We start from the raw sequence: 19,309 nt of genomic DNA, 5'->3' as shown, positions 1-19,309 counted from the left end.
TATAAATAACTCTAGAACTTAAACATCAAAATGCATCAATGTCAAACTGAATGTATGTTCAGTAACCTACATTTGTTACGTGTTTAGTCAAGGTCACGGATATAAAACGCCCCAGCCATGCTGGTCAAATCGACATCAACACTGCAACAATTTTAAATTAGGAAGAAGCCAAATGTGTTATTTTACCTTTGCAGGGTTAAAACTAATGCTACTAATGCTGCCATTTGGCTTCCACCATAAAACAAAACTTAAGAAAGACTAATGTTGAAGCGGAATTACTACACCAATTAGCTAAAAGTCTCCTAGCTTAAACATTACTAATGTTACTGCTAGCTGAGGAAAAGCCTTTAGTGTTGTGTAAAAATGATTTCTTGCACTGTGTGCTGATGGAGTTATTAACTGTGGTGAATAAAACTAGGCAAAAATTGTACTCACCACGCCTTATAGTTAAGAAAAGTTGCTGCAAAATCGCATGTCTCTTTCTCCTTCTCCTCTCTGTTTCTCTCCGTTTCTTGTTGCTGGTGGTCTGGCAGCAAAACGTCTCCGGGCAAGTCAGTCTTGTAGTACTCAGCTTTTAAAGGATGTTTAGGAGATTTTTAAGTTGTACTTACTGAAAACACTTCTATGTTAAGATAAGGCAGAAATGTCTGTTCAAAATCGATATAGTTCTGAGTTAAGACTGTTTTCTTTATTTTCATTTAGACCAACTTATTAAAATAAGTTATAAACTGATTATAATGTGTATAAGTAACAAACTTAATTTTTAATGCAGAAAAGGCTCTTGATTTTAAGCTTTACTTACTAACCCCATGAATCCTTTTTTTAGACTTAATATGCATAGAGTTGAGTTGAGTTGAGTTGAGTTGGAGGAAGATAAAATGTCTTTTGAACTTTGCTGCAACACACCCTAAGATCAGTTATGTCATTGTTTTCCAAAAGTTCGGTTTTCCATGCCCACAATGCAGTGTGAGGTTGTCATTTTCAGATCCATCCACTCTGAATGGTGTTTTTTTTGAAAAAGCTCCACTGTCATGGGTGAAAAATGTCGCCTCAGTGTGGATAGAGGGCCTTTATTCCACATATATCAAGCTCAGGGCGGATGTAGCTCCCTTCCCTCCCTTTCCATTCTTCCAACTCTCCCATTCGCACAATGAGAAACCCCATGAGTAAAAAGGCAGGGTGATGTTTGAGGAATCACAGCTTTTCACTACATGTGTGTGAGTGTGCCACTCTGTAAGAGAGAGAGTTGATGCATCCGAGACAGACATGAGACAGGCTCGTATAGAATGAAAGCCTTTTTAGATAGCTTGTAGAGAATGCTGTGAAGGTCATGAGGTATCTGTGTGTACATGTGAGTGAGAACACTAAGGGTCTGTCAGGAGAATTGTAGGTATCTGAAAATGATCTGCCCGTGCCTCCAAGACAAATACTTTGATATATACACAGACAAAAAAAAGAAAAGCATACAGTACACTTGCATGGAAAGGAATTGATTCATATTTTTGTTTCAGATGCTTTGTAAGGAGCGATAGATAGATAGATAGATAGATAGATAGATAACATGACATCTTAAATCTAAACTATCTTTGAATCCAAATGATTCAAGTACCTGCTTTTTAGGCACTTTGCTATAAATTGTATTAAGAAAAGGGAAGCACAGTGAAATATTAGACCTAGAGGCAATCCTGACACAGACTATATTTTTTAATAAAGATAAATCGAATAAGTCATAAAAATCCACTCTGCTACACGTTACATTTCTCGCCCTGTTTCGGAGCGAGTCTTTAAAATTCTTGGACAGAGGGATGGAGGCTCATTAAAACGGATTCAGAGTCAAAAGCAATAAGACATTCATAAAAAATGTTTCTCCTGCAAAAGCAGACCACCAATTTCACACCCCAGTCCATTCTTATAAGTACCACTATAGTGACCAGCACATTCTGCATCTATACTTTGATTGTAATAATGTAATGAAGGACATGACATGGACAGACTGGTTTGCACAAAGTGCCTTTAAATTCATTTACTGAGAAACTGTGAGGGGAGCTACACTCGTTTTACAGACTATGTCCAAATGAGACATGAGCATTGCTAATGCAAGCCAAATGAACAAGAAATGGTAACTCTGGATCTGACATTGTGTCCTCAGTCCCAATCACACTGAAATGGCCTCCAAGTTTTCACAGACCAGCGCAATAGCTATACTGCAGAAAAACATGGCGAACACTTCACCTTAACTAGCACCTTATAAGCAGGTCTCACTACCCATCTCGCCAGTAAGAGTATAGGATGTCTCTGCTTCATTCTCCATGCTTAAACCTAATGACTTGGAAAAAAGTGCAGCTAAAATAAACTTTATTTTCTGGAGGCCCCTGAGATTGTGAGGTGGTAAGTGTATTTTCTTACAGTCATTCAACAAGAAGTTGACTTTTCCACAAGACCAGGGATAAAAGTGTGCGCCAAAACCCTCAATTGCAAAAGTTTTTATGGCACAGCCTTGATTACCCTTAAATGTAAGTTGTTTTGAGGTTCATACTGTGGACTGGGAGTTGATCACTGTGGAAGCATGGAACATCACGCCAAACCAGGGGCATTATGATGATGTGGATAGGTCATCACATCTATCACCAGCAAGAATCCAAAGTCAAGCAGTAACTCTCACTACTAACAAAAACTCAAAGATGTGCTCATAATCATTTAAGTTAGAGCCACAGTAACTTCTCCCCTCATTCCTGTAAATCATCACTAACCATACAGGAGGTTTTTGACAATAGTAGACATTTGGTACCCTCTGAACCCCTACGCCAAAGTTAAACTTTATGTTGCTTCCTCCACAACACATTTTCTGAAATAAACCATGTTATTGTATCCACTGGTAGTACACTTCTATCAGCTAGTCAATAGTCCATCATTGAACCCCTGCCTAATGTCAAGCTTGCATTTTAAAAGCTTCTGATCGTCCTTTTTTTTTTTTTTTTTTAAATAATCAATCCTGAATCTCCAGATAAATCCCCAAACTCTCCCAGGTATAATCAGACAAAGTATATGCCCTACTATATCTGGAAGACTTGAAGGAGAGCATACAATTCTTACCACTTAAAAAATATCTAACCTATATGTTATGTGGGCAGGCAGCAATCAGGTCTTCCATGTCTGCTTAAGTTTTCGAGGCAAAAAACCCTTAAACCAGTGGACAGTACGTATTTGTTCTTGGTTTTTTCAATTTTATCATATCAGCTACTCTACTTAGTGCTAACCCCAAAGCCTTTGTATTAACTTTTGCTGGAGATATCTTCATACAAATCTGCCCAAGTCATAGCTGCAACCATTTGCAACTACCTGTTCCCACTGATAAATTGGGATACAGCTTCAGAATCAGCTGTTGGCTATTAATGTATGCAGATGACAACCTGGTGTTTGTCCCTGAACTATATGCAGCCACAAAATTCTCGAGGTCTCATTTAACAAGTTGGGCTGGGGTTAATCAGTGCTCCCTGCCTGTGCCACTTAATAACAGTGTTTTCAGTGACATGACGTTAAATGGTCAACTGTTTAGGTATGAACATATATATCCAGGCTGTATCCACGGTTGATCATGATGTGCTTGGAACCCCTTCAAACTGACCCTGGTTCCTAACTTCGAAACTGCTCTACAGAATATTTTGCATCTTTCTGTTGAATACCTTGGAAAACACTGAGACTGATGGACCAGGCTTGCATTCCTCTCTTCTTGTTTGATCAGTGTTTAGTTTGTAAAACTTATGTATGTCCTCCAGATGAGCCTTTTCTTTTGAACCCTGTTTATCTGTGCCAAATCAATGACTTGACAGCTCAACTCGCCTCTGAAGGAACACTAGCAGGATTTTCTTTTCTACTTCAATCTGATTATGACTCAAGTTTATGTGGGGTCGAACTGTTTTATCAAAAGCTCAGTGACATTCAGGGATCTATGACTGGGGCACAAGCTCAAGTTCTCACTAATGTGTATACATTTGTGGAAGTTCATGGAATCATCGTGATATTACACTTCACACATATCTAAACATTTGCCCATGCCGGTATTATAAGGACAAATCATTGAACAGATTTTCATATAACGAATCCGTTTCCTCAGAATTCTTAGATAAATGGCTGGTTTGAGTTACTTTACAGATGATGTTGTACACCCATTCAACTCTGAAGTGGGCTTTGGTGGGAATGTCAGGATGGAGATGGCAAGCTGCCTTAGAATTCAAGATTTGAGATCGTAGTTTATTGAGCATTTATACAGAGTTCTGCTGGTATGTACTACATTTTTTTCTGCTTATGCAGTCTTACACTTTACATTAAAAATCAGTGAAATGTGTAACATCAGTTTTTGAAGACTCCAGGCAATGGAGCAGTTACAACCAGCCAGCTAACTTTTCAAACAGTATCCAACTATCATACGGTAGCAAGAAGGGGACCCACTTAGGAGGACGTTTGGAGTAGTGGCGGTGCACTGTGTAATGTCCTTACAGGAGGTCTAGGGGGGTTTAAGAAGTTTTCGTTGCAAAATGTGCAAATACAAGAGGTCATCAGGAGCCCTATTTGCCTCTCCTGACAGTGCACCCCTGGAATTATGCTTTGTGTGCCACCAAAATTTTGTGTTTTTTTTCCTATCAGTAGTTCCCTGTCATGTATGTTTATATTGTGTCTGTTTGTGGGTGTGTTTATGTGAGGATGACTTTGTGCACTTATGCAAAGGTTTGTGTTTATGTGTCTGTGACTCCACTATGAACTGAGTTTTGTTTTGATGTCCCTAACAAGCACCACCTGAAACTAGGTTTTCCCCTGTGTGTCTTATTATGTGTCTGTGTGTGTCACATGCAATAACACAAAGCTTACAACACCAATGAACTCTATCGTACACATTTTTTTGTAGAGGCAGCTTTAGATGATGCGCTGCTAATACAGCCAGTGTAGTCAATGAAATGGATTAGATGTACCCTTCATTTGATCACATTTGGGTCAAACCCTACACCTCAGCTCATCCAATTACGCTCTATTACTGCCAACTGGCTTGCTTCTCCCTCACTACAAAGGGGGCCTGACTACTGCTCTACAAAGTCTTGACTGTTTGCTGGATCCACAATGGTGGAATGAACTCCCCACTGACATCAGGACAGCAGAAACTCTACACATCTTCTGGAGCAGACTGAAAACTCATCTGTTCAGACCCCATCTTGGCCCAACCTCTGTCCCTCTTATTGTCTCTAAATGTAGCCCATTTCATTGAAATTGTACCTTGATTGATTGATTGATTGATATCTCGTCTATATATTTGATGAAGTTGATGTACATGCATGATTCTTGCACCTTTTGTGTTGTACCCACATGGCTGAATGCATTTATACGCTTTTTTGAAATAGAACGTCAGCTAAATAAATGTAATGTAGAGAAGGTGTGACTGATGGCTATATTTTGATACTATTACTACTAATACTACTACTAATAATAATGATGATAATACATTTTTTCATAGAGTGCTTTTCAAGGTACTCAAAGACACCTTACATAAAACTCAGAAAATACAATACAGTAAAATACACATAGCACCATTCACACATTAAAAGCTGTTCTGAAAAGATGAGTTTTGTTGAGTGATTTGAACCGGGAGAGGTCGGTGCAGTCTGCAGAGTTCCAGAGGGAGGGGTGGCTATCGAGAAGGCCCTATCACTTCAGGTCCAGTGCTTGTTCCTGAGAGGTGGAGTCATGAGGCTTGCTGAAGGAGTGTAGCGCTGGAGCAGGTTGGTGAGGTAGGAGGGGGTCTGGTTATGGAGGGCTTTATAAATGTGGAGAAAGACTTTGAATTGGATGCGTGGTGGGACAGGAGAGCCAGTGAAGGTGCTGAAGGACAGGGGTGATGTGATCACGGGAGCGGGAATGGGTGAGCAGATGGGCAGCAGAGTTTTGGATGTACTGGAGTTGATGAAGCGTGTAAACTAGGAGGTAGGGAAGGTAACATCTATGGAAAAAAAAAACCATTCCCACATAATTAAAAATCCCAAACAAAGTATGAGGGCCATGGAAATGTGTTTTTATTTTTTTTAATTTTTTTTTTTGATTATCATTATTTGGACTACAGTATCTGTCTCATAAAGAGACTGCATGTGTTGCTCTAAAATATTTGTTTAATGATAGCTTGTTGTTGTCACCAGAGTTGCATGCAATACAGTATTTCTGAGCAAACGTACAGTGAAGAGTCTTGAATATATGGAATATATATTAATGTATTCATACTATATGGTGTGTCTGCTGATGCACCAAAGTGTGAAATTAGATCAAATGTTTCCGACATAGTTCAAAATTCTGAAAATCCCTTGAAAAGGCAACATGTGCATTTATTTTCAGTCTGTCAGCCGTTCCAAAGTCCAACTGTTTTAGCAGAAAAATAAAGGTTTATTTGCTGTTAAAGTCTTAACATGTGTTCAGTGCAGCCCAGCTTTTCATTCAGAGTCAAGTATCAGCTGGCCCTGATCCAGGTCTGTCATAGTGTCGACATGGCTCTGGATAGCTACAAAAAGGAATTCATGCTGACTCAAGATACCTGAGTATGGGATGTACTGATGTTAATTGAGATCAGGCCCTCTCCATTGGAGTATTTAGAAAGGTGTTTGGGGGTTACTCCTGCATATATCAAAAAAAAGGTTGTATAAAGCCTTTTTTGGCTCCAGCAGGAGCTGTGTTAACTCTGATAAAATGCCTCAAGTGATACCACTTGAGTCTGTGTCAGTTAGGGTTGAAGACTACAAGTTTGAAAATGAAAACAATCTGGAGGTGTTGAGTCACAGAAGAGAGCTTACCAGACCTCTGTGGTCTGCTCCTTATCACTGTTTGAGGCTAGTGGCTCGAGGCTACAGTTGGGGTGACTAGCACAACATGCCCGAATGTCTTATCCAACTGTGGTCGATTTGAATTGTGGGTTATGTAAGCAGCGGGTTTTGACAATGCAGAAGAATGTATGGATAGAAAAAGACACCACAGCTGGTTCTGTTACATTGATTTTAAATATATATTTTTTTCTTTTTATAAATGACCTATTGTGAATCCAACTAAACTGCCATTGCCAAATTAGTGTGGTTCCCTTTATTATGCGAAGTTTACATATGACACCTGCTTGTCTATTCATCAGCCCAACCTCAATTCCGGCATCCACCTTCTGCTTTAGATACTACCTTACAGTCAGAGTTAAGACACCAAGTAAATACTGTACATGCTCTATACAAGACTTAGGCCCAGGAAATGGAATTTCCTGGAAGACACATCCAAACTATCTCTCATTTCCAGGGAAATATAACAGAGAGACAGGGAGTGGCAGGTGGACTATTGCACAGATTGTTTTTGTAAGTTATTAATACTTACTCAGAATGCTGCTCTATCACTTAGTGACCCACTTGCCTGAACCCATGTTATTAAACTAATGGCACTAAGTTTACACCATGCATCACGTTGTTATTTGGCTGTTTTATACTTTCTGTTTACTTTAACCACCATGCACGAGTGAGAAAACGGCTTGAACCAATGTTCCAATGTTGTTACAGTCTGTGGCTGCAGTTACAGTCGGTAAAACATTTCTGTTATTTTCCTTGTCCCACACTGATGCAAAAATACATTTGCTAGTAAACTGCATATCTTAAGTGTAATAGTTTAATAAATTTCAAGCCAAGTACAGTACTGTAAAAAAATTATTCTCCACTTCAGGGAAAAGGCTGCTATGATAAACAGTGATTTTCTTTTTTCTTTTTTTTTTTTTGTCTTCTTATCATTATTATTATAACACAGCAGTGATGTGGAAATTAGACTCATTTTGAAATATGCTGATGTCATCATTGTTTTTTACTGTAGGAGAATATAATTGAATACAATTATTAAAATATCAATTAGATGAGTTTTTGATAGTAATTTTGTGTAAATTAATTATATTAATCAAGTAATAAAAAACGTGGCATTGAACAAATGGCGTACTTTTGCCTTAATAATTAACAATACCATTAAATCATCAGGCGGCACAGTGATGCAGTGGTTAGCAATGTCGCCTCACAGCAAGAGGGTGCCTGGTTCGAGCCTACGGTGGTGTGATTGTGAGCGTGAATGGTTGTCTATCTGTGTGTCAGCCCTGTGATACTCTGGCGACCTGTCCAGGGTGTACCCTGCCTCTTGCCCGATGTCAGCTGGGATAGGCTCCTGTGACCCTCAACAAGATACACGGTTATGGAAAATGAATGAATTAAATAATCAGTGTTGGGCAGCGTTACTCAGGTAAGGTAAGGAAATAATATAGCTTTTTACAGTAACGACTAGTGTAACTAATAACTAATTAAATTTCAGTGATAATATTACAGTTATCCCAAAACCAAACAACTTGTTACAATGTTATTTTTGTTATCACATCACTATTATTTTGAAATACAACAGTCACATCAGCAGACTCATTTTAGTAACCGTCGTGCTGTGCCCGCATGTCAGCAAGCTAGTTGGAAATATTCCCATTACTTTGGTTTTGTTGGGAGGAAAGATGTCAAGAACACTGTAGCTGCAGGTAGTCGGACAAAAACACTTTACACTTCAAAAAGCACGTCCCCAAACCTTCGATTTGAAACACCTGCTACAACCAACAACACAACAACGTGAAGCTACAGAAAATATACCCCACCAAAGGTGTGCCCTCCTCGGCCGCAGAGGTCAGCCATAGCTCTACACTGGTTAGACAGCCAAAGCTGGATTTTACTGATGGACAGCTGCAGGCTAAAAAGATGTGATAAAGCTTGTGGCTGGATATGTGGTGGATGAAATGTTGCTCCATGAGTGACTCTCCGTCTTTCGGGCAGAGCCATGGGAAAATACTAGTCACAGGCAACAGAAAGCCCCCAGATAAGTAGAAGCTATCTAGCATTAGCTACACTTACCGGTGATTACCCTGACATTCACACAGAGGCACACATCTCTATTTTGGGGAGATACACAAATAACAATTTTATGGGGTGTAACAGAAAAGTAATAAAACGAGTAGTGTAATGAATTACTGTTGGCAAGGAGGAATAAGTAAAGTTAAAGTATTACTTTTAAAAAGAATAATGTAATTACATTTTTAAAGTATGGAGCCCTACACTGTAAATAATACACTAAAGCGGTCAGGTTGGCAACCCATAGATTTATGCATATGCTTGACTGCAACTGAAGTTATCTTAAAAACAATTGAATTTTCCAAAATTCCCAGGGTAGTGTGCTGCTGCTCCCTGGACAGAAAATGTCTCATTTTCAGTAAAAATATTAAACCCTACTTTATATAGTCTCAGTATTTACATATAAATCCATTTAATGTCAGCTGTCTGTCTGAATGAGTTTTATTATGGTTCAGAATACACTATGGATTGTCCTCGGCAAACAAATAACAGATGCATGGGAAACACTGTACTGCACTGTATTTAATATCTCCCTCTGTGACACACACAAACACACACCCTAATAACCTTGTTCATGTCTTGCATTCTTTGCTGACGCACTTTTGTGTGTATTACAGTCACATGGTGTATGTGTGTTTTTCAGACTGTGTGCACACTCACTTTTCTGTCTATCTTCATCTAACTGCTTGTGGCACTCTGTGTTTGTGTGCCGATGTCTCAGAGTGTGTGGGTGTGTGTTGTTATGGCTGCCTCTGTCTAACTTGTTGTGACACACTGGTCACATGCCTGTGTGTGTGTGTGTGTGTGTGTGTGTGTGTGTGTGTGTGTGTGTGTGTTAGTAAGTCTCAGACTATGTGTATGTTTTTCGGTATGTGTGTGTGTTTGCCTGTCTGTGTCTAATCTCTCTACAGTGTGTTAATTTGTGAAGTCTGTGATAGTTTGACTGTATGTGCCAACTCCCTCATCTGGAGAATTGATAATTAAATTTCCCGAAAATAACAATGGCGCGCACACACACACACACACATACACACACACACACACACACACACACTGAACAATGTTAGTGAGAGATCTGAGACAGTGAGAGGGTGAGAAAGGACAAATGAACAGTATGTGAAAAGAGAGAATAAGCAGGGGTGAAGAAAAGAGTATGAGTTGGAGGAAGAGGTCAAGAAAAAAAGGATTAAAAAAGGTGGAAATTAGTAAATGAAATAAGTATGTGGAGAAAGGTCCACGAAAGGGCAAGAAAAAGAGATTGAGATTGAACAAAGACTTCAAGAGAGTGCGATAAAACATGGAGCTGAGGAGAGAAAGATGGAGCAAGAGAGTGAGTGGGAAGATCATGGGAGAGTTGGAGACAGAGAGAGCGGGTTTAAAATGCCAGGAGACAGTGTGCGGTAAATAAAAAGCTCTTTATGGCCGGCTGAGCGATTTAGTGGATTATCCCTTTACAAAGGTCAATGCTGGTTTGGAGCACAACCAAAACAACAACAACAACAGAATGAAGGCAAGAAAAAAAAAAAACCTATCGACTCGGGCTGTAAGTGGCATGACCACTAAACAAATATGACAACAATGACAGCAGCTTAACAGAACGGCGCCGTGATGAAGTGAAAAATGAAGTGAAAGCGAATGAAAATGGACTGTTTGAAATCAAAAATAACAAGCTTAAAAAATAAAAAAAAATCCCAAAGCACGGGCTTTGGCTGCTGATGAAAATGGAGAGTAATGCAGCTGGACACAAAAGGAGATACACAGGGCTTATGACAGCTTGTGGATGTTTTACCAGAAGATTTGCATAATATGTGGTGTTATGTGCTGTAACCAGGAGTGGAACTGAGCCAAAATGCACCAGAATACCACTCAGAGACTTAACATTTGGAATGGCATTCCCACTGAGAATTTGGTAATATTGGCAAATTTGGTAGTAACGGTTTAATAGAAAAAAACGCCTGTTTGCTACCTTAAATGAGAATGAGGGTATCAGTGTAGCATGTAGCCGCTGAACTGGCTACATTCATTAACTGAGTTAACAGTTTGCACTTAGGCTGTGGTCAGACCATAGACAGGATAAAAATAATCAATGACGCACACAGCCATTGTATCAACTGTAAAGGCGTTAGCTATAAGCTAGCTAGAAACAGACGCGTTTACCAGACCCTAGCTCCACGCTCACCAGAGGGGTGTACCATCAAGCAAGTTTGACAGAGCCAGCCTTTCTTTACTTTTAGTTGCTTTTACACTACCGTGCACTAACTGTCCTGACAACAGCCTACCTGCAAGAGTGTTCCCCCCAGAAGGCGAAGTGTTTTTTAAAGTGGGTGCTGCTGCTATGGTGAGCAGCTGCGATGCCAGGCAGGTGCTTTGTTTAACACTGAAAGAGGTGCAAGCTAACATGTAGCTGCATACTATAGCAATACCTATACAACTTGGACATGGAACAATGTCCAAAAAGATTTAAAATGAGAATCTCCTATATCCATTGATGAATTTAAGGGCATCATAAAGAATGTGGTGTTAGAGACATGTGCTTGTTTTTCTGGAGAGGCCACTTTGTTTGAATAGGTGTTGTTTTACTGTGGATTTTTGTATTGTAGTATTTGTTGCATTTCAAATGTCTTTTTATTGGTTGCTACCTTGGCAAGGTCTCTCTTGTAAAAGAGATTTTCAATTTGAATGGGACTTCCTTGTTAAATAAAGGTTAAATAAATAAATAAATAAATAAATAAATAAATAAATAAATAAATGGCAGTGGAAATCACTGAAATTACCAAAGATTTCTACATATTTGGAAAATTCCCCAGTTATCTGAAGTTTGGTGGAAATGTTATCAAAGGCTCAGTTTTTCTTCTGGTTGTCCTCATAAGTTGCTGGTGCTGTAACTCCAGGAATGTAACAGGTGTGTGTTGGACCAAAAAGCAGCACCACAGACAGGCAGAACAGTTTCTAATGAGCTTTAATGCACCGCTTAGATAAGTACAGAGAGCACAAACTGGTGAAGCAACCGAGAGTGTCAATGTCCAGGTTAATTGCATACTGTGGTTTCTATTGATTTGTTGTGTGTGACAGTTGTCTGTTTGCCTTGCTGTAACTTGTAACACGGTTTTATGCTGCCTTCTTGGCCAGGTCATTCTTGATAAAGAGATTTTTAATTTCGATGAGGCTTTTATCTGGTTAAATAAAGAATGTACAGATTCAGAGCTTTCTGGGAAGCCAGTTCAGTCCAAAGCACGGAATGCCAAAGTCGAAAACAGCAATCAGTTTGATCCAGTGCAATGGTACTGTGAGGGAGCATCCAGAGGGGGATGTCAGACTAGCAGGAAATCTAAAACTAGGAGTACTCACAGGAGAAGCTGCTACACCAGTGTGAAGCAGACCATAGACAGAAAGGGGCTTGTCAGTGGCAATGATGAGTGGAATCTGCGGCGCACACACAAAAGCAGAATGTGCAGCCATACGGCAAAGCAATCCACAGCACACAAGTCCACAGGTGGATGAATGGGTAAACTCACAATGAAGAGCTGGGTGACAATCTCTCCAAACAGCCATGGGAAACTGGGGAACGGAATCCAGGGAGGTAGAAGCAGAGGTCTGGATCTGAGACAGAAGGCTGAGCGGTTTACCGGGGAGCAGACAAAACAGGAGAATCAGGGCCAGGCATTGTCGGCAATAAGGAAGCAGTCTGAGAATGGGATGTACTGATGTTAGGTCAGGTTAGGTCAGTGACGTGTGAGTCTTTATAGTGGCAGGAGGTAATGATCCACAGGTGAGAGGCGTTAGCTTTATGAGGTGGGTGTGGTAAACCGGCTTGAGCAGGAGATGTGTGGACAGGAAATAGGCTGGCGGGTAGGTGTGGTGGCAAGGTGAGCTGAGAAGATGGCATGTATGGCAGGTCAAAAGTGTCCACTGTGACAGGGTATTCAAACACCAACATTATCAACTCCTCCATCTTCTCTCTCTGCTTCTGTGATGTCCGCTAATCGATCAGCCGAATAGGTGGCTCCCCCCAGAAGCTCAACAGGGTGAACTCAGCACAGCAGAGCAAAATCTGTGCATGTGAACGGCAACCACTTTATACCCCTACCACCATGTTGGAAACTGCTTCACCTCTGCCACCTCCCCCTCATTAAAATGAATGGAGGCAGCGAGTTATGGCACGTGGGTGTGAAAGCCCCATTAGCTGGCTCAACAAACCCTAAAGCCTCAGTACAAGATAACAGGTACGACAAAGGTGTAACATGTTCTGCTAGGCCAGGATTTCATCCCTAAGCTCTGTGTGCATTCCCATACAACATGTAAAATGACATGTTCAGTGCATCCGTGGATTCATTTTACTTAGTTGACTCGCAGCAGATTTAAATGTTATACTCATGAACTGCATTTACATATACTGATACTGTCCCCTTCAATAATGACGGATACCTTTCCAATAGCTGTAATATACCAGCAGTGTAAAACGAACATAATAAATCAGGACCAAGCCTAAAAAGTTAATCCATGGTAACATTATATTTGTTTTACTGTAATTGCACAGCTTTGTTCAGTGGCATTACTAATATAATGTTATGGCTCAACAAGTTTGCATATATATTTTCTTGGTTGGGCATCTGTATCACTTATATATTGACACTGACCATAAAGTAAAGTAACGCTCCTCAAAGGAGTTGTGAAAAGCGCTCTTTAGCCAATTTCAACCCAAAAGTTGGAACAACTGGTCCCGACCAAGGTAGGTTGCAAGCACTAAATACCATGGGACCAAGATCTCCAATTCTTTCTGTTATTTCCTACATTCCTTTAATTCTCTGTAGGTTTATGAAAGGAAATGTATAAAATCCCATTATAGGTCTGAATTTTTTTTTTTTTTTTTTTGCTCAAACTTAGATGTTTCCAACTTGTGTGTATGTATCAGTTTGTATTACCGTGGACAATTTTGTGTCTAATTGTGTCTTTCCATTGACTTTGTTTACAGATGACACCTAGTTAAGTTCCGCCCTAATGCCCAGACTGGCCAGTAATAGCACTTCTATGCTTTTCTAGCTACTAAAGGTACACTGAAATATACACATGCTACTTTTACTGTGTGTGAATTAAAACCTACCTGCTTCACAGGAACAGTGTTGCTCCCGCAGTCATGTAATTTCACCGGATTTTGACAAACTTTGGAGTGAGACCAAGTTGGAGAGGTTTACTTTAACACTGTGAACTGTAGGTTTCAGCTTCTCACTTTATCTTTTTAACCTGTTTTTGCTGCTGTGTTTGTTTGACAAAACAAACTGGATATATCATTCAAAGACATATTGTGAAGCCTTTAGTCAGCTTCAAAGATTTCAAAGAAAGTGTAGATACTGACAGAGGGCTATATCTCAACAGCTACCATAAGTGATGACTAATGACACATTATTGGATATTTAATGAAGAGTTAGAGCCCTTCTTTAGACACTTAACAGTCAATTTGAGTGGGTGCATAATTTTTAAAGTGCTTAAAGACAGCAGCTACATGTGTTTGGCCTAACACAATAAGCTAAGTAATTTAAGGCATTATTATTTTGTGAACACGTGCCACTTTGTCAGATGGGAAATGTATAAAGAGTTGCTGCACCTGATTTAGCATTACCAGCTGAGTTGCAAAGTACTGCACTGATTTAATGGACACACAGAGGTAGTGCAATAAGCCATATCAGAACACTTCTAAAGAGGAAGAGAAACAACTAGTTATACTTTTTAAGCAGCAGTGTTTGCAGTGAAAACCTTACTGACAGCAGTAGTGAATATTGCAGGAAACTATAAGGTGCATTATACAGTTACTGAGCTCTACATTCAGGCAAAACAGCAAGACAAAAGAGCCACAAAGCACCAACCTGTTATTATGCAGCTTGTTATCACATAATTTTACCCATTTGTTCCCTCAGACTGTCACTTGAATATGTATTTTTCTGACTTTTAATGGCACGGCTCAAGACAAGTAAACACTAAAGTGATATGATTGAAGTAGTCAATGACATTAATTAAAGTTGCCTGTTATCCATTTACAGAGATAATCTAATCAAAGTTCTTCTAATGTTTTGCCAAACATCCAGAAACATCTTGGAGACCATTTGAATTCAATCATTCATCTTTGTGTTCAACTGACATTAGTCTTTTAGCCTTCCCCTCAGGTACAATGCATGATTGCCTCTCCAAAACTGTCTTCTATCAACCAGTGCTGCAGTTCAAGCAGGAGAGAACATTGCTGTGATCTACAGCTAACCATGTAAATATCTTTATAGTCGTTCCTTAAAACCTGACAAATATGCTTCAGTAGGTAAGTGCTGCTACTGTACAGTAATGTAGTAAACTACAACAGCCCTGCAGCAAATACTGCCTTTTTGAAAAAGCGTCTTTTATTTAGCATTTGACATTAAAAAAAAAAGTGAAGCATGCAAATACTTAAAAACACAGTCTCATGTTAGATGTTTAAGTTTAAGCAATTTCTCAATATACTTTACTGTGCTATAGGAACTAATTCTAATTTAATTCTCTTTGTTAAAGTATGATTCTGTCAACTAACTATTTAAAGTACATTCAATGCATCACACAGAAATGGAAAAATTGACTGATGCTAAAAAATCTTCACACCAATCAGCAATTTTCTAATGTATTTCTCAATATACAGTACAGGCCAAAAGTTTGGACACACCTTCTCATTCAATGCGTTTTGTTTATTTTCATGACTATTTACATTGTAGATTCTCACTGAAGGCATCAAAACTATGAATGAACACATGTGGAGTTATGTACTTAACAAAAAAAGGTGAAATAACTGAAAACATGTTTTATATTCTAGTTTCTTCAAAATAGCCACCCTTTGCTCTGATTACTGCTTTGCACACTCTTGGCATTCTCTCCATGAGCTTCAAGAGGTAGTCACCTGAAATGGTTTCCACTTCACAGGTGTGCCTTATCAGGGTTAATTAGTGGAATTTCTTGCTTTATCAATGGGGTTGGGACCATCAGTTGTGTTGTGCAGAAGTCAGGTTAATACACAGCCGACAGGCCTATTGGACAACTGTTAAAATTCATATTATGGCAAGAACCAATCAGCTAACTAAAGAAAAACGAGTGGCCATCATTACTTTAAGAAATGAAGGTCAGTCAGTCCGGAAAATTGCAAAATCTTGGCATTCTCTCCATGAGCTTCAAGAGGTAGTCACCTGAAATGGTTTTCCAACAGTCTTGAAGGAGTTCCCAGAGGTGTTTAGCACTTGTTGGCCCCTTTGCCTTCACTCTGCGGTCCAGCTCACCCCAAACCATCTCGATTGGGTTCAGGTCCGGTGACTGTGGAGGCCAGGTCATCTGCCGCAGCACTCCATCACTCTCCTTCTTGGTCAAATAGCCCTTACACAGCCTGGAGGTGTGTTTGGGGTCATTGTCCTGTTGAAAAATAAATGATCGTCCAACTAAACGCAAACTGGATGGGATGGCATGTCGCTGCAGGATGCTGTGGTAGCCATGCTGGTTCAGTGTGCCTTCAATTTTGAATAAATCCCCAACAGTGTCACCAGCAAAACACCCCCACACCGTCACACCTCCTCCTCCATGCTTCACAGTGGGAACCAGGCATGTGGAATCCATCCGTTCACCTTTTCTGCGTCTCACAAAGACACGGCGGTTGGAACCAAAGATCTCAAATTTGGACTCATCAGACCAAAGCACAGATTTCCACTGGTCTAATGTCCATTCCTTGTGTTTCTTGGCCCAAACAAATCTCTTCTGCTTGTTGCCTCTCCTTAGCAGTGGTTTCCTAGCAGCTATTTGACCATGAAGGCCTGATTCGCGCAGTCTCCTCTTAACAGTTGTTCTAGAGATGGGTCTGCTGCTAGAACTCTGTGTGGCATTCATCTGGTCTCTGATCTGAGCTGCTGTTAACTTGCCATTTCTGAGGCTGGTGACTCGGATGAACTTATCCTCAGAAGCAGAGGTGACTCTTGGTCTTCCTTTCCTGGGTCGGTCCTCATGTGTGCCAGTTTCGTTGGGGACACATTTAAAGTTTTTGCAATTTTCCGGACTGACTGACCTTCATTTCTTAAAGTAATGATGGCCACTCGTTTTTCTTTAGTTAGCTGATTGGTTCTTGCCATAATATGAATTTTAACAGTTGTCCAATAGGGCTGTCGGCTGTGTATTAACCTGACTTCTGCACAACACAACTGATGGTCCTAACCCCATTGATAAAGCAAGAAATTCCACTAATTAACCCTGATAAGGCACACCTGTGAAGTGGAAACCATTTCAGGTGACTACCTCTTGAAGCTCATGGAGAGAATGCCAAGAGTGTGCAAAGCAGTAATCAGAGCAAAGGGTGGCTATTTTGAAGAAACTAGAATATCAAACATGTTTTCAGTTATTTCACCTTTTTTTGTTAAGTACATAACTCCACATGTGTTCATTCATAGTTTTGATGCCTTCAGTGAGAATCTACAATGTAAATAGTCATGAAAATAAAGAAAACGCATTGAATGAGAAGGTGTGTCCAAACTTTTGGCCTGTACTGTATATTATTGACTTTGCCCAAAAGTTTGCTGAAATTACCAAGAAGCTCCTGCCAACTTATACAAAATGATTGGAAAAGGATACAGTGACGTTGTTAAGTATACGTTGTTCATCTCTGAGGCATAAAAATCCGAAAGGAAGCAGTACACTCACTACCAATGCATACAGAGGGCCCATTATTATTTCCCCTGATAATGCTACATAGTGAACAACAAGTCTGCGATGAAATCATAGAAAAAGCCGTTGCCTGACTTTATCTTGAAGTATTTCCCATGTCACAGAAACCATTGAGGGTAAAACTTGTGGGTTTTTTTTTTTTTTTTATCATACTTTCTGTAATATGCTCTAAACAGACACCTTCACGTCTGCCCACCCACTCACTCTTATCCTGGTTCACTGAAGCAGGGTGCACCACTATTGCCTGGCAATGGTGGCGGGGTCGGCAACACAGCACACTGGTGAACATTAATATTTTATTTTTAGGTTCATAAAGTGAACCCAAATTAACAAATATGTAAGATATTACTACAGACATTCCCGTTATCTAACAATGTCTGCTGGGACAGCTGTACTGTATTGACTCAAAATGATGTTTTACTGTCCGTGCTTTGTGGGAAAAAAATGTTCAATGGCGGCAGCCATTTATACATAAACTTATTTAAATTATTACTGATTGATAGAATAGAAATTCTGTTTTCTTGAATTATTATGTTACAACCAGATATATCACATTTGATTTAGTTGATGATTTTGGTGCTCCCTATAATCAACTCAATATGAATAAATAAATGAATAAATATATAACTATATAATAAAAGGCTGCAATAAATAAAAACATAATTATTTATAAATAAATTAATAACTAGGTTAATGCTTATCTGTCACCATAAATAGATGTCTTTTTATGCACTTATTCAATTTTTCACATCATACATATTAAATGTCTCATTTAATTTGTGATTTATGGAGACAATTAATCATTGATAATAGACATATATATATATATATATATATTTTTAGCATTCTGCTATTTAAATATATATTTATTGATTTATTTAAGCATTTAATTATAAAAATTATCTATGTAAAAATATATTTAATTTCGGCCGTTAAGACCCTCCATAGCACCTTCTCATTTAAAAGCTAAATACTATTAAAGCAAATTGTGGACATTATACATTTTCAATGAGCTCAACAGGACTTATCAGCCTCTTGTAGACCTGGAGGGGAAATTGTAAAAGGGGTGGGAGAGGGATGGAAAGAGAAAGAGGAATGATAAGAGCAAAGGCTTTAGAGAACAGAAAAAAGAGAAAAGGCAGGGAAGAATGAGTAGAGGAGGATCAGTGAACACATTTTAATCAGAACTAAATGAGGGAGAATGAGTGGGCAATAAGGGACGAGACGGAAACGGATTAAAGCGGGGAGAGACAGAGAGGGAGAGAGAGACAGAGGCGGGTCATTAAGAAGTCTCTAGTGGAATAAAATCAGGCATTATCATTTTAATGCATGACTTAATATTCCTGCTTGTGAAATATATGAGAGGCACGCATACATACACATAGATGCCATATCTCCTTATCCTCCCTTTATTAGTCACTCATTGCCTTTATTTTTATTTTCATCCCCACCTCCCTTTTAATGCCAATCTAATTTTCATTGCATTGCTGAACATAAGGCTTTGTTCAACCAGGATACTCCCACTGAGATCTTACATGTATTATCCAAAGGAGACCTGGCTAGCGGCCATTCAGTAGAAAAAAAAAACAAAACAAAGCAGATTTTATAAGCAGTAACAGACAAAGGAAGAAAAAGAGGAGAAGAAAGTGATGAAAGAGGACAAATGCTGGCCTGAT

The sequence above is a fragment of the Epinephelus fuscoguttatus genome, linkage group LG14, assembly GCF_011397635.1.
Source record: "Epinephelus fuscoguttatus linkage group LG14, E.fuscoguttatus.final_Chr_v1".
Classification (NCBI taxonomy): Eukaryota; Metazoa; Chordata; class Actinopteri; order Perciformes; family Serranidae; genus Epinephelus; species Epinephelus fuscoguttatus.
Note: the sequence above shows the minus strand (reverse complement) of the source record.